Source organism: Pinus tabuliformis, chromosome 2_1 (assembly GCF_031772625.1).
Source record: "Pinus tabuliformis cultivar Carrire ecotype Pingquan chromosome 2_1, CPIR1, whole genome shotgun sequence".
Classification (NCBI taxonomy): Eukaryota; Viridiplantae; Streptophyta; class Pinopsida; order Pinales; family Pinaceae; genus Pinus; species Pinus tabuliformis.
In genome coordinates this window covers 150,648,192-150,662,986 of record NC_142299.1, presented here as the reverse complement: position 1 = coordinate 150,662,986, position 14,795 = coordinate 150,648,192, and the positions used below count along the sequence as shown (strand labels likewise).

The 14,795-nt window shown below is 38.1% G+C and overlaps 1 pseudogene; it reads left to right on the top strand.

Moving 5' to 3' along the window:
* LOC149199188 (uncharacterized) overlaps nt 1-14,795 on the top strand; it is a 262,651-nt pseudogene that overhangs the window by 155,046 nt on the left and 92,810 nt on the right.

Sequence of the window (14,795 nt, the reverse complement as noted above, 5' to 3'; positions counted from 1 at the left end):
ACTAAGGCAATACAGATGATTTTATAAACAGGAAACCATTCAATAAATTTTGTTCATGGAAAATACAAATTGTCATGCACAGGACAGTTTAAAAGAATCAGCATGCATTAAAGATGAAAGCTGAGCCAACTCAGCATAACTTACGGCCAACAAAGCAAGGTGAGAAGCTACAGGTGTCCAGGCCAAGAAGCTACAGCAGAGCAGCTCCAAAAGCGCATTTTCCATCATTAATGCAGATCACTCCAACTGACTCGTTGGCTTCCAAGAGCCAAAATATCTTCTGACAGATAGAAAGATGCATTTATGTTGTTTTAAAGGCAGCAATAACTTCTTATCTGTTGTTCTGTACAAATTTGGTGAAATATTTATTTCTCAGATGACTCAACGCCTTAGATATTTTGTAATACTGTTTGTATATATTTGCCCCTCGCACAGGCTTGCGGGGTTGTTGTTGATTTCTCTTGAAGAAGTTCTTATGATGTAATTTTTTCAAAGTTTAATAAACAAAGTGATGGAATTTCTCAAAGTTCTGAAGTGTTGAATGCGTTCTGGTGTTTGTTGAAAACTGCAGGATTCCTGTGTACCTCACAATACAATAAGTTTTCTGTAACTCTCTTTGTTATGTGTTTCAATCTTTTACAGTCCATATATGTTACTAACTTCTAAGTATTTAGCAACAAAGAAAAAGAATAGCCTTCAGGATTTATTCATGCAAATACCCTGAGCTCAATCTATGTTATTAATGAATGTTTTCTTCAGCTATAATCTTGATAAGTGTAATTCTTAATTGCTACACTATCAGAATATATCTTTCACAGTGACCTTTGTTTTAGGAATTCAAGTTTTCTCCTGAGCAACATGTTTCACTTTCACATCACCAGCTTAATGGAGAATTCTTAATTTCTTTCCGTTGACTGACCATACATCACCACTTAAGTTTAAATTTTGTTTATTGAGATACTCAATAGGCACTGCAGTCTGAACATTCTCACTCTAGCATTTCAAAACAGTTCTCAGCTTTAGACTCCATTGCCCAATGATATACTACTGTCTGAACACTACATCTTAAGCACTGAAAGAAGTCCTTCAACCAAAACATAAACCAAAAAACCTGAGCATAATAGCTAGCCTAAAACACTATTAAAACAGAGACAAATCATAAAGAGAGAGCCCTCTCTGATTACAGTTTGGCTAGATACTGTAATCCAAAGATTGGTTAGTGGTTACCCCGGCCGTATTCCCTTGGGAGTCATAGGGAACAACCTGGGTGTTAACAGGATGCATTGGAAATGAGACTAGTGGGATAGAATCTCACTACTTCTTAACCCTCAAACAGAATCATAAGATAGTTCTGGGTGAGCACTAAGTCATTTGAAAAATGTACTTTAGAAACTGCTTACTCCTAGGGATTCATCTAGTTTGACCTTGGGCACAGGCAAATTCAAGAGGATAGGCTAGAGCATCAGCTGGAATAACATACAAATAAGGGGCCAATGGGCAGCCTTGTCCGATTGGGTGGACAAGCAGATTGTAAAGAACTTTTAGTCTCAGGGGGTGGTGATGCGACAATAAGTTGTAGGTGGATGTTTAAATACTTAGTAATTTCATGTAGTTGATGTTCAACATCTTGGGAATCAATTGTAATTTAACCTGTCTTCAGGTATGTTTATGGAACTTCATGACTGGACAACTTTTGGACACTTTTGAAATTGGAGCAGTGGTCAGTTTAACACTTCCCAAGATATGCTTGAAAGTTATGGTATTACGTGTCTGATTTCATTTAATCCTATTGATATCACTTCTTAATGACCAACCCCCCCTTCTACTGATAATAGTTTACTTGATTTACCTTAAAGGTTGGACTGAGCAGTTACACTGATAAAGTGGACAACCGCACTTCTTCTACTGTTATAGACCTGTCAGTCTCTTCTGATGGTTCAGTGTTTTCTGTGGAAATCGAAAGGCAAGAATTTTGATCTCCTTCGTGTACAAATAATGTTTAGAGGAAGCAAAAGACTAGCCACAGTTCCTAGACTTCTCACTATTGCTGTTAGTATTTTATTGTTGTTTAACCCACAATATTATATGGAATTTCTCGAATCTGCAGTCTTATTTTGAAATTTACATGCCTTTATATTTATCTTATATTAACAGAAGATTATTTACAAAGCTGAAAATAAAGGTGGAAGGGTATATAAAAGGTGAATCATATCCATTTCTATTAGGATGTAAATAAACCATAATATACTATCCCTCCTAACTATTTAGCATCTTTGATAAGCAAATAAGCTTTAGCCAATGTTACACCATGTCTTTGAGACGTGAGGATGCAATGTTGGGGTCCCTAGCATGGGGTACTCTGTCCCTAAAATTATAAGAAATAAAAAATTGGAAGATATGAAAACTTAAAATCATAAATTCTACATCCAAAGAGTAATTGGAGTTGATCAATAACAATTCATCATTGTAAATTCAAATTTGTAATGATACAAATATGATTAATCAATCAGCATTATATTTGATTAGGGAACTCCATCCCTAAACCTATAATTTTTTTTTTGAAAGATATGAAAACATAAAATGATAAATGCTATGTCTAGAGAGTAATTGGAGTTCATCAATAACAATTCATCATTTGTAAATTCAATTTTGTGACAATACAAACATGATCCATAAATCACCATTGCATTTGATATTATCACATTGCACATTGAATCAGTGATATGTGCGCATCAAAATTTCAAATTTTAACTTATAACAAGGTAAAATACATAGATTCAGATTCTAAACAGCATTGAGTAAATACGAAAATAGTAAATTACTAGATAAGAGTCAAGGACCTCCATGAATAGTATCAAGAGTCAAAAACACAATGGACAGTGAAAAGAAGCTAAGATAAATCAAACATCAGATGAGCATCAAAGAGTCAATATTGTTACGGGTCCTCTGCATTGTTGAATTTCTACAAGGTGTACATTAGAATACATTTTTCTCCCAGATAATTACTTCCTAATGATTTACAGCCAGTATTTTATGCCACTACTATCAATGAATAATTATGCTTCAGAAAGTCACAACAGTAAATGCAGCTGAAACAGTAAAATTCATAGAAAGACAGCCATGCACAGTAGAGACAATATTTTTTACCTTGGGAAACCCAATCTTGGGAGAAAACCCAACAACTTTTCGCAGGAGAAATTATTTGCCAGCAAGTTCTACAAATCAGCAATTTGTCTAGAAATCTGTGCCAATAATCCAAGCCAAATACCAGTCAGACCTGGTCAATACTTCAGCAAGTCAACACTGGTCAACTTGGCCTAGTTAAACAGGGGTGCAGTCAAACTTTGGCCCTGCAGTATGCGGTCAAACTCATGTGGTCAACAGTTTGCGCATGCAGCCCTCCTGCGATCAACTATAGCTCAGTTAATTTGGTCCAAAACAGCTTGGTCAACTTTGGTCAAACAGAGATCAATCTTGCTGGTCAAACTTGTCCAAGAAACTCGGTCAAAAACTCATTCACACGTGCAACCAAGAGAGAGATAGAAGGATAGAAAGATGATCTTGTTAAATGGAGTTAGAGGAGGAAGGGTTCACCTAAATTTAGTAGGTGCATTAAATTTGGCAGAGGGACCCACAAGTGGGACCAAGGCGCAGATTTACCTTTTTTTACTATTCCATGACTTCGGAAAAGTTAAATTTTCTATAGTCATGAATTAGAGCGATCTCAACCATCCAAGGAGATTTAATCTCAACCCTTTGTCGTAGTGGTGGGCCCAAGTCAATTTCCCAGGGCTAGAATGATGATACAAGCCCTCCCATGTCTCCTTAGGTGAGACAAAACCCCATCTGGGCCTTGGATCAAATGCCAAGTGTCCGGTAGAAGCATGTGGCTGGCTGGGCAATGTGGTCCAAGTGCATCATCATCTATGCATGAGTGGGCCATGAGCAAGTCAAATGTGGTGCTGAAGGATCCCATGGCATGGCAATCAATGCATTGTTGTGGAGAAGGCCCATGGCTCTAAATGCTTAGCCTACAAGCACCATCCTGGCCTGGTAAAGGGCTCGGATCCCATGTAGGGAGACCAAACGCCAAGATGAAGACCCACTTGCAATCCTGTAGAAGATCCAATGCATCTCCTCACCTTCCAGTACAACAATTCATTAGTGCAATTGAGTAAATGAGCTTACAAATGAGGGAACGAAGTGGACACTTCATGGTGGCATGCTCTTCCATAATGGGCTTTGGAATGTACAGGTGTCCCCAAGCTCAAGAGGGAGGTTAATAAAGTGTTGAAGAATCTAGGGCAAAGTAGTGTAGTGTGATTCTTTTTGTGGAGGCTTTTTACTTTTCTTGTTAGCTTATTCTTCTTCTTCTTCTTATTAGTGCATATGTGTGTACTTCATCAAACTGCTATCAAAACATAAAAACAAGAACACAAGATGTTGGCTCTCTGCGAGGGCCAAAACCTCTCTACTCTTGAGAGGAGAACTCTTTAGTGAATTTCTCTTATTGAAGCTTCTTTTTATCAATGCCAAACCCTAGAACCTTGACAATGAGATCCTCCAAGCACAAGTCAAGTCTTCACTCCTTTTTGCGCCATGTACTCCGACATTTCTTCCGACACTTCTTACGGCCGGCACTTCGTCCTCCTTCCTTCGGCACTTCGTTCTTCTTTCAAATTCTTAGCAACCTTGTTGCACTTGCTCTACAGAAGGTGTCTTTCCCTTATGATGATCCTTCACTCTCCAACCAAATGAGCTCCTTCTTCAAAGCGTAGGTGCAGACTGGAAGCAACTGTCTGGCAGCCCTAAATTCTTGCACGTGGGATTGTTGTAGCCTCTTCTCCTTCTTCGTTTGAGTGGCCTTCTTCTTCGCTTGAGGGTCTTTCTTCCATGCTAGAGTAGCAGGCCTTGTAGGCCTAGTTTCAGCCCCAACTGAGGGTGGATGTGTGACTGTGTTTTACTGCTGTCTTAGCTGCAGAAACAACTCTCAGATTTCTTCACGTGTGACTGTAATAGTCCTTGGAGCAACCTTCAAGACTTTGGTGGTGTACCCTCTCACTTTGCTGCCTTTGGAGACCTTCTCACTTTGTTTTCCTTACCTTCTTCTTTGCTGATTTCAGAGACCTTGTTGTGTGTTTTATGAGTAGTGGACAGCCTCTATAAATAGAGGTCTGTCCCTTCTCTTTAGGCCGACTTGACTGTCCTTTAGGCAGACTTATCTGGCTGCTTGTAGGCCGACTTGTAGAGTGGACTTCGGATGGTTCTTTGATGGAGTAGAGAGCTTGAATGAGCTTATTGATGGTGCCATTGCTAGGAGGAGACTTGTGACTTTGCTTGGAGGTGTTCTCTTGACCATAATACATATACATACAAGGTATAACATGCCCTTAATGTCTTCAACTTATTCTTTTGACTATTTGACTCACCTATAGCACTTTAAATAGTGCTGGACCTATTTTCAATGAGCAAGAAACTCATTGACATATATTATAAAAATAATATTTATTTTTCTCGAATAAATACAAAGATCAAAAGTACATTTATAAAGACCGAACCTAGTTACCTTTCCTTCAACATAAAGGACCCTATTAGGTGGTTTTAGCCTTTAAGGGAGTGACAGGTCAATGGTACATTCGCCAAATTGTAGGTGTCACGTAAAAAGAGGTTATGGAACAAAGTGGGTTAGCAAGGGCATGCTCTAGGCCACATGCCCTGGTACAAGGGCAACTATAATAAGGGAAACCCACACATGGGTGTATAGATGTAGGAGGGAGAAATTGTGGTACATGAGTTACCCGACCTTTATTTTTCCACCCTTCCTCATATGCCTTTTGCCTTTTATTGATTTTTCTTTCTTATAACTGCTTGGGGCTCCAGGGAATGAGAGCATGATGTGTATTATAGTAGTGATTACTACCTTAAGGCTGGGCAATTCATACCCACCAAGGGTTGGGACAGTCATGGTTTCTTTAAAGATGTAGGGGGCTCACATAAGGGTCCCTAGGAATCAGGGTGATGGCCATAATGATAAGGGTAGAGCTCATGCTTGGCTTTTTCCCATGAGCTAAATTTTTATGTCCCGACCATCTTTCGCATTTTATGGTATATTTCCCGCTGTAGGTGGCCAAATTATGATTTTAACTTTTTTTTTAGCTGCATCAACCTCCGGAGCATTGTTCCAGGCCCAATCCAACGTGTGGACAAGGGGAGAGGGAGTCTAACTCCTTGTGGACTCAATGGACAAATGTGGACCCAGATGGGAAATATGTAAAAAGAGGTTATAATGAGTAGAGGGGAGTGATGTATGTGGTGTCGAGAAGCGGGACCACACAACCAAAATCGAGGTTTCCCATGTAGTGCCACTCCTAAAGCTAGTAGCCAATAAAGGAGATCCCATGGGTTGTAATGTCCCCAATTAAATTAATTTTGCTAAGAAGAATTTCCATTTTTTCCATTGGGTGTTGGGAAATATCTTGGTAGGTAAACTTAGGAAAAGTGGGCGGAGGGAGTCTCCACTTAATTTTTGGAGAGATGAAGGCCACCGACATTAGAGAAAAGGAAAAATTAAATAGGTAGTGGAATGTAGGGGGCCAACCAAAAAGGGGAATTGAAACCCCTTAGGAAAATCGAGCTAGGGAGAAGGAGGTCAAATTGGTGGAGCCCACAAGGAGAGAAAGGAGGCAGCAAAGATAAATAGAAAGAAGAGACATCATTTTGGGAGTTTTTGACATTTTGATAATTGATTGTCACTCTAGCTGTTTAGCTGAGTTACAAGTGTTGCTTAGCACAAGAGCTTCCCAAGGAGTGAAGCTCAACCTTTCTTCGGGGGACTTCGAGTGCCACCCTAGGAAGGATTTTCTCTTGCTTTGGAGGTTGGGAGAGGGACATCACACAGGTACACACTATTTTGGTTCAGCTAGGATGCAGAGGGAGAGGCCACACAGTCATTGGGAGAATTGGTGTTGGAAATTGGAGTCTTTATTGTTGCAAGGGTGTTCTTGGTCAGATTCTGGCCAAAGGAGGGAGATTTTGAGAGGAAAAATGGAGTCCCTCATTGCTGTACAAATTGCTGAAGCTTACCACCGCATCATCACACAATTCTTCTTGGGTGATTGTTGTGTGGGGTGTCGGTTGGAGGATTTAGGGGCTGAGCTGCTAGGATTTCATTTAGAGGGAGATTGTGGGGAGATTTCTAGCATTTTGGAGCAACAATTCATCATTTTCTGCTACAGGTGGAGTGTTTTGGTATTTGAGGAGGGCCAAGCTATTTGGGGTCGAATTTGGAGGGTCAAAACCAGAGCAAACCCTTTTTGGGTTTTTCTGGGTTTTTGACAAGGATCACAACCCTAAATTTACAGAATTTTCTGGATAGTTTTGAGGGGCCAAGTCAGCCAATAGTGTAGAAAAACTGGGTCAGCGCAAATTTCTGGAGGAACAAACTATTGCAGTAGTTGGGTATTGAGAGATTGATCACCTGGGGCTTGTAGCTTGCCTTGAGCAAGCCCATGTGCACTCCTTCCAATTTATTGTGCTCTTGTGGTTTACTTATAATAAAATTGACCATTTTGGTGTTACGAAGCATTTTTCTGTTCATGGGCATTTGCTGAAATTTATTGTGTTGTTATTTCTGTGCATGTCTTTGATTATCTCTGTAAAATTTCTATTTGGAATATTACATGGGACTAGGATACAAGAATAACCACTAACTTGGACAAGAGTACAAACCAAGCCCATTCTTTCCACTGAATCCCCCCACTAATCCATGTCCAAGCGTGTCCATGATAAGTAAGCAAAAATACCCAGTTACATAATGAATGACATACCTTCAGGGTTGGAAGGCCCACCTTGAAACATACGATCATACATATGGGCGAGGGCAAATAATGACTCGCTCAGGTGGCGGAGAATAGTGGCACATTGAGCTATTTGGTGGCTGCAAGGGGTTGCTGGCTGTCTTCTGAAGGAAATTCTAGGAGAAACATTTCTCTTATGGGTGTCACCCATTGGTGGTGGGTAATAGGGCTCTAGTAATGATAATGCTAGGGTGATTGAGATTCATGAGGGACATTATATAGACTTTTCACACCTCTATGTAATGATAATGCTAAGGTGATTGAGATTCATGAGGGGACATTATATAGACTTTTCACTCCTCTATCTCAAGCCCTAGTCCACTTGGATGTGAGTCCTTCCGAACTATGAAATAGAAGGTATGGATACCTTCATTATAAGATTTTTCCATCTCTAAGTCAAATGGTCAATGGCATCCCTAAATTTAAGGAAGAACATGAAGGGATATGTAAGGGATGTGCTCTAGGAAAGAATGTAAAGAAGCCACTTGCAAGAAGTAATACTAGATCTAAGAAAGTTTTGGATCTCATAAACTCAGATGTATGTGGCCCTATGGCAATGAAATCTCTTGGCGGACATCAGTATTATGTAACCTTCAGTGATGATTTCTCAAGGAAGACTTGGCTATACCTCCTCAAGAACAAAGATGAGGTATTCAAGAAGTTTCAAGAATTTAAGAATGAAGTGGAGAATCTGGCCGAGAGAAAGATCAAGACTGTGAGATCTGACAATGGTGCAAAATATACCTTCGAAGAACTAATAGCATTTTGCAAAGAAGCAGGGATTAAGAGGGAGCTTATTGTTCCTTATAATCATGAACATAATGGTGTGTCCGAGAGAAAGAACAGAACAATTGAAGAATGTGTCAGGGCCATGCTACATGACCAAGATCTCCATCAATTCCTAAGGGGAGAGGCATGCGTGATAGTTGTTTACTTGTAGAACTAAAGTCCTTACAACATTCTCAACAATATGATCCTGGGAGAAGCATTTACACGAAAGAAGCCATTTGTTGATCATCTTCATATATTCGGGTGTCCTGTGTATATACATATACCTAAGGACAAAAGGAAGAAGTTGGATCATACCAGCATGAAGGAAATTTTTGTTGGGTATAGTGTTTCATCAAAAGCTTACTGAACCTATGTTAAGAAGGATCGTCCAATTGAAGTAAGCAGGGTGTCATCTTTGATGAAAGTATAGCTTACAAGAAATCAAAAGATGTTTCGGTTGACTTTGATGAAGAAGAGATACCTATCTTTGAGGATATCTCAAGAGACAATGATGGTCAATGCCGACATCTACTCAAGAATATGTTGAAGGTCCTAGTGAGCTTGTGCAACAAGTAATTGTTCCTAAAAATTGAAATAGGCCTGCTTGGTTGAAAGTTATTCTACAAGAAGCAAGACACACAACAAAGGGGACCTTCAGGGAAAGTAAGAGACCGAAAAGGTATTTTGGATATGCTACATATATGATAGAGCTCATTGAAGCAGAACCATCCTCCTATGAAGATGCAGCTAAACATCAAGAGTGGAGGAATACAATGCAAGAAGAATACCAGTCAATTGTGAAGAAAGATGTCTAGGAAATTGTCCCTACGCTAAGTGACAAATCCATAGTCACTTCAAAATGTATTTGCGAGATAAAGCATGTTGTGGATGGGAGCATTGATAAATACAATGCAAATTTTGTAGCAAGAGGCCTCTCATAGAAAGAAGGTATTAATTATGAAGAAACCTTTTCTCCTACAACTAGATATACCACAATAAGATCGCTTGTTTCTTTCGCTGCTACTATGGGATGGAGCATCTACTAGATGGATGTTAAGACAACTTTTCTGAATGGGACTATTGATGAAGAGGTTTACATTGAGAAACCTCAAGGATTTGAAATAAATCAGAGGGAGACTCATGTCTGCAGGCTGAAGAAATCTCTATATGGCTTAAAGCGAGCACCTAGTGTTGAGAAATCAATGCAAGTAGATTAGGGTTTGATTTCTTCTTCTTGATAATTACTTGTGAATTATGTTGGTTCTTTTACTTCTTTGTTATATTATCTTTCATTAAGCAATTACCAAATTATGTGTGTATGAAGATCAAAAAAACACAAGACACAAGATGTAGTCACTCTGCCAGGGAAACACCTCGCTTTAGGGGAAAAACTAGTAAAAAATTCTTTTCCTTCAATAGTTTTCTTTGAGACTCTTCAACCTAGACATAGACCAAACCTTCCTCCACACAAAGTCAACCTGTTGACCACTACTGGTCAACTACCCATGCAGTACGCCCCCTTTTTTGGCAGAAAGGGGTAGCACCTGATCAACATGTCTGTGCCATCCCGCAGTCATCAGCAACTTGATCATTTTAATTGTAAACCCAGTCTGCATGTATGAATTGTAAATAATCTTAGCAGATATGAGTCGTTTATGTAAAATTGCCTAGGTGGACCTAACTTTCTAATGATAATCTACGTCCCGGAAGGTTTTTCGTCTCACCGATCTATGATCGGCAGAGTTTTCCTTCAGCCTGACCCCAAAGCCAGGATGCATTTCGTTATTAGAACTTTAGGAGAATCCTAGTGTGTTAATCTGCTAGATTATAGTTGTGTCGCAGAACTGGGTGGTTTATGAGGGTCTATGATAAAGGGGTTTTCCCCCTTAAGATGTAAATTGTAAAAGTCATGATGTAATGTGTCTTGAGGGTTGGAAAATGTTTTAAATCCCCTCATGAGTTCTAAGTCCTAGGTCCTAGGTGATGTTTCCAAAGGCTTAGTTCGATGATCCATTTAAGAAAATAAATAAAATAATAAAATAATAAAATAAATAAAAATTAAAAAAATTAAAAAAATTAAAAAAATGAAATAAATAAAAAATAATAAAATAAAGCAAAAACCCTAAAATAATAAAATAATAATATTTTGAGTGAATGCATGTAAAATATCATTTTTTAATAAATCAACGGATGAGATTAAGAGATGTCTTGATTCTCATCAACGGTCGAGATCATTTCGACATGGATCACTTGAACTAGCCGTTGGGATCATTTCCTTTAAATAGGGTCTTAGGGGGTCATTTCAGATCATTGGATCTATGAATCGTGCACTGAAGAAGCTCTCTTGTAATCTGTTTCTGGTTAATAAAAGAAGAATCTGGGGTCCAAATCTTGCTGGTGTTACTCTCTGGAAGTGCTGGAGCTAATTTAGTTTCTGTATATTTTATTTTTCAGCCATTAATAATAGCTTATTGTAGAGTATTGTAAGCATAGGTATCTTGTTCACTTGCTAGGGTTTGAGTGGTGTTAGGGTTTCTGAAGTGATGGCAGGTATCTCCATTACTTTTGGGATCTAGCAGCATTTTTGCCCTCTTTACCGATGGTTGTTTTGAGCTGTGCAGAAAACCCTTACTAAAGAAGATTGGTGGGAGTTTGGGGAAGTTCTCGGCTGAACCAGCCAACTCCCGCAAGCATTTTTTGTTGAGCCCAGTTGGATTTGATCCTGGGTCTATCATTAAGTTTATTTTTTCTAATTTGCATGAGAGATTTTCTGAAGTTCTTCATAGTGAAAATATGAAATTTTTGTTTCTTTAAAATAGTTCTGTTCTTGTTGCTGAATCTGGCATTTCAGGGGCCACAATTTGTAAATTAATTAGCTGTTTTAGGGTTTCAAATTTTTGCTTTGCACAGATTTAAAATTAGGGTTTTATTTTTCCTTTTTTATTGCAGCTACCCAGCCAACAAGTGCAAAAGGTCTAAATCGAAATTGCCCCATCGTGCTCAGTACCTGCGGCTTGAAATACTCAATCATGAAGACATTCCGAAATGGCAAAGAAAAACCCTAAGTATTTGATGCAGTTCTGAGCCAACTTGCAGTGAAGCATTGTTGACCGTCTTAAGCTTCATATAATCTCTGTCCTGAGGCACTGTAACAAGGTTTTATGGCATCAAGCTTCATCATTCTGAACAGGAAGGGTATTCACACAAAGCTTATAGTCAACAGTTTATTGCTTGCAACAAGGACAGAGTCTCATAACTCTTAGCGTTTTCTGTATCAAAAGGCGGGCTACCAACGAATGACCCATCCACGCATTCTTCCTCAGAAATCCGCTGTCACCTGTACGCTTTGCAGGAAATCGTGTTTTATTGAGCCAGGTTTCAATGTTCGTTGCTTTCATCAGTGGTGATTCGGTTGCTGGAGGCTTCAAAACGGTGGCGAATAGATACATAGGCTCAACGCATGAAAACGTCAGACTATCAACGCAGGATTGCTCAGGTGCCTCTGCGTTTTCCGCGTCGACTGCTATCGTTTTTCTTAGCGCGAGTAAGGAGTTTTCATTCGCATTCCAGTCCAGGGTTTCAATTGTGTTTTAATGACTGCGTTTCAATTGCGTTTTAATGACTGCGTTTCAAATTACGGGTCAAGCGATTCATGAATCTGATTTCTCCATCGAGAGCAAAAGCGTGGTCTCAAAATCGACTTCAAGTTTTTCCTCGGCCGCCGACAGGTAAAATCCCATTGAAACGTGCTCACGCATTCAGTCATTCAGGGTTACGATTCTGTCGATTAGGGTGCTATAGTGTGTTTTATTCGATGGTTTCATAATTTTTTGTGTGGTTACGTTTTAGGCTTCCGTAGGTAAATTTTAGATTTAGGTTTTTTTTGTTATGTTATAATTAGATTTTAATTATTTTAAAGTTTCGATTTTAGTTTTAAGTTAGATTTAAAATTTTGGTAGTTTTAGTTTATGTTTAGAATAGTTTTTTTTTTTTAAATTCAAGTTTTGTTTTAGTTTAAGTTTAACTTTAGGTTTTGTTTTCTAATAATTTCTTATTAGAGTTTTAGATTTATTTTTTTTAGTTTAGTTAAGTTTCATTTTTTTTTATTTAATATATATATATATATATATATATATATATATATATATATATATATATATATATATATATATATATATATATATATATATATATAGATATATATATATATATATATTTAAATCATAAAAATTTTTCTTTTACAGCTTAGAACTAGATTTTATTTTTGCCATTTATATAAAAAAAAAAAAAGAAAAAAAACATAAAAAAATTTGTGGAAAATTTTCTTGTTTGCCAGATCCAGTTATTCTCAGGAAAATATCATTTTGAGGTTCAAAATACTGATGTGGGATAAATGTTTTAGACGAATCTGTACATGAATGATCATCTTAAAGATTAGCTGGTATCTGGTTAATGATTCATGATTTTGCATGGTTGTTTGAAAGCATTCATCTTTTTTAATTACTGAATATCGTTATTGAGCTCTGGTCATTACAAGAGATCTGTGTGTTTATCGAATATCCTGCATCTATTCTAGTCATTTGATGATGAATGATTGCTACACATCGCTTACATTTCTGAAATATTTACTAAGTGATCATTTAAAATTTAATCTCTTAAGGCACTGGTCTTTTAACTTCTAAATCCTTCTGGTGCTTATCATATCGTGTCTCGTGTCTCCCAGCCCAACTGTTTGGCAGTTGGTCTTCATCATCTCATAGGGTCTACCCCCCTTAGCCGCGGGAGACAGGCTTAAACGGAGGGATCGGGGATCAGAGTGACAGCCCCCGATCTGAGTGTTGTCGTGTCAATCTGCGCGACAACATTTTTTGGCGCCGTTGCCGGGGATACTTTATTCTCGGTGTTTCAACGACTTTTTATCATTCATCGTGCATCTTTCTATCATTCGTTTGAGCCGGAAACGCCAACATTTTTTGGCGCCGTTGCCGGGGACAGAGTTTTTCTGTTCCTGGAGTTTCATCGCCATTCATCTTCTCATCTTTCTCATCTCTCATTTGAGCTGGCAGATTCAACTTTTGGCGTCATTTGGATCTTATTTTTCGCCATATCAATAGCTTCTCTTCTGTTCGTTTCTTGTTTGGGTGGCGACTCCATTTCATTTATTTTCCCAGACAAGAAGCCTTCTTCATATCTGTTTGTGGTTCCTTTTTGGATCTTAGAATCAGATTCGTTGTTCAAGTGGCGACTCCACTGCTTTCATCTGTTGACTTTCTTGAGCAGAGGTCTCGTTCTATCATCCATTTAATCCCTTATTATTCATCATGGATTATTCATTTAAACCATGTCGTTTTACTGACCGTCGCCATGATTTTCCGGAGGAGGCCATTTCTAAATTACCTATTTTCTCGGGTGGTGATTCAATCGCTGTTAGAAGGCATCTAGGCTTGTTTACTCGCATAATGATCATATATTGTAGACCCCCTCAGTTTAATCATGAAGATATCAAGATGCGTCTTTTTGTCTTTTCTTTAGAGGGTGATGCTTTGAATTGGTTTAACAATTTTCCTAAGGATTCTTTCACTTCTTTACAAGACATTGTCAATGCTTTTAAAGATAGATATGGTTATCCAAACAGCTTGCCTTCTGCCTCTAAAATTGTGCAAAAGAGAGAAAGTAATCCTATTAAAGGTCCAACTGTTGAAGAAAGATTTCAAGATCAGAATGTGTCATCCACCAGTACTATTGCAGATCAAGTTCATGATAGTGGAAAATCAGGGACAAATGACAATGAAAAGGAAGTAACAAAAGCAAATTATAGAAGAACTAATGCTGCTAGTGAAAAATATGGAGAACAATCAAAATAATTATGTCAATGATGTGAAAAATTTATGCACACACCTTGAAAAACGTAATAGGGAGATAGAGATTATGCAAAATCAACATGCTAAAGAAATTGAGGCCATGAAGACTAATCATGAAACAAAATTTAGATTCATGCAAAGTAAAATGTCAAACTTAGAGGAAAATATGGCGACCATGAAAACTGATCATGATAGGGAAATTAATTCTATGCAAAACAAGTTATTAACTATGGATGAAGAAATGACTATCATGACGTTCAATCATAATAATTAGTTAGCTACCATGAAAGCAAATCATAAAGAAGAA